The sequence below is a fragment of the Solanum pennellii genome, chromosome 10, assembly GCF_001406875.1.
Source record: "Solanum pennellii chromosome 10, SPENNV200".
In the NCBI taxonomy this organism is placed as follows: domain Eukaryota; kingdom Viridiplantae; phylum Streptophyta; class Magnoliopsida; order Solanales; family Solanaceae; genus Solanum; species Solanum pennellii.
The window spans coordinates 80,217,703-80,220,003 of NC_028646.1; positions in this window are offsets into that span (position 1 = coordinate 80,217,703).

The window sequence follows — 2,301 nt, forward strand, 5'->3', positions numbered from 1 at the left end:
AAGGAAAAAAAAATAAGTGGTGACATATATACAAGAATAAAGTTACAAAATTATAAGATAAGTGAGATTCTTCTTTACAAATCCAAATTAAAAAGTTGGACATATCTGTCAAAAAGAGTGAGCTAACACATTTTCATGCTTTTTTCCCCCTTTATAGACTGCTTCTTCCTTAAGGTTTTTTGCCTTTATATTATTCCAATAATTTAACCTGTGTGACATGGTAGGGTGAAATGTGAAACCCCCCACCCCCAACTTATAACGATTAAAATCATCTAAAGTCAGAAAGGATAATCGTGATGTCTCTTCACGATTGACATTTTCTTTTGTAAGAAGTCAAATGCAAGAGAACGTACAATATCTTGGCTAGTAATATTCTTAGATCCGCCTCTGTTAATATACATCACTCATATATTAACGTAACCACTTGAAGGTTCCTACTACCTCAATCCCTAAAGATAGAAATCGAATGGCTACTCAAATGACTCAAATTATACATATAAAACAAGAATATTATTAAAGTTGTGTTTTGGCAAATAATGTATAGTGAGAATAAAAATGGAAATGAGGGAGTATTGTCAGCAAATATACCATTTGTGGCAGACTGTAAAGTTAGTTAAGGACAGGCATTGTAACAACTAAAAATGAATAACAACAATGAGTTATATTTCTGCATAGTATATAGTGGACCAATATTATTGTTCTTTCCATGTGATCTCTATGAAAAAGTTACATTTAAGCAAAAGAAATGAATTCAATATGGAAAGACACTTTGATTTATGAAATAGTAAATGAAATGAAAAGAAAAATAGTACTCTAACAAGTAGTTTGATGAACATGGATAAGAGATAATAATTTCGGGTAAATTATAAAATTATTTTATTTTATATTTGATTATATAAGTTAGTCTCGTGATTGTTTATTCACCATTTATACTATAGTGATGACTGATAAGATAACTTATACAATGAAATAACTAATTTCACGCAGTATCTCAATCCATGGGATAGCTTTGCCCGCTAATGATTGCAGGTGTGAAGAACAAAGGGGTACACTGGAAAGCATAGTAGAGTCACCATTTCGATTAAAAAGTCTTAAAATATAGAAAAAGTAAAATCGCGTAAAAATAAAAAAAAAGTCAATATATGATATATACACATAAAAGAATATTTTTATCAAATTATACAATGTAATTTCTGATAAAGAGATGTCGATTGACACTCCTCGTTCAGAATGCTGATTCAAATATTTTTCATCAAAAAGTTACATAGTTTATATAAAACCAATTATATATATATATATATAATTATTCAAGCTTAATATATATATCCACTGAAAAATTACTTTTATATATTTATATTAAATCTTAAATATCATTAACAAAATCTTTTATTTAGAGGGGACAACTTGTATTTACATTACATAGGTATAGGAAAAAATAAATAGGAGAGTTAGGACAGAAATTAAATTATGTTAAATTGAGGGACACACATAAAGAGAATCATTTTCTCTATGTATAAAGGTACTTAGTGCAACTGAAATGAGAAAATCTCTGTCTTGTATGACAATGATTTGTTTAATGTTTTTCAGAATATAATTCACATAATTACAAACCACAAGAAGTAATGTCAATTCTATAATTTAAAAAGTGATTGAAAAAACATTCAAAATAGTATATACTCAAAATAGAGAAGTTGCCTAGATGGTTAACAAGTAATATTTCATAATAAAAAGAGATTAAAGATTTTTTTTATTATTATATGTTTAATCAAGTTTGTTGCACTATACTTATCTAATGAGATTTTTTTTTAATTTGCGAGTTATCGCATAGTAACGCTCAAAAATAGCAGTTATAAACTCTTTTTGGGGTTCATTTTTTTTTAAAAAAAATTATTTAATTATTCAAGTTTAATAGATTATATGAAATCTAGTAATTAAATTATGATAAAATGAATAAGATTCGTATTGTCAAAAACTTTCAATTCAAAATCTGATAAAAGAGACTCATCATATAAATATAAATTCATATTGATCGATGCCACAAACATTAACTACTAGACAAAAACAAGAGGAGGGTAGAGGATTGCAGTTGTAGTTAATCTGAATCCAATACTTTTAACTTCCTTCGTAAATTAATTCTCTAAAATTTTACTAAAATTATATTTTATTTTAATACAAATAGATAATTTACTAAAAATTATATTTTTATTTTAATACAAATAGATAATTGATAAAAAAACCATAATTTTGCTAAAAAAGTACTAAGCATAAAATTTGTTTCTAATGACATCCTAGTGGGGGGGG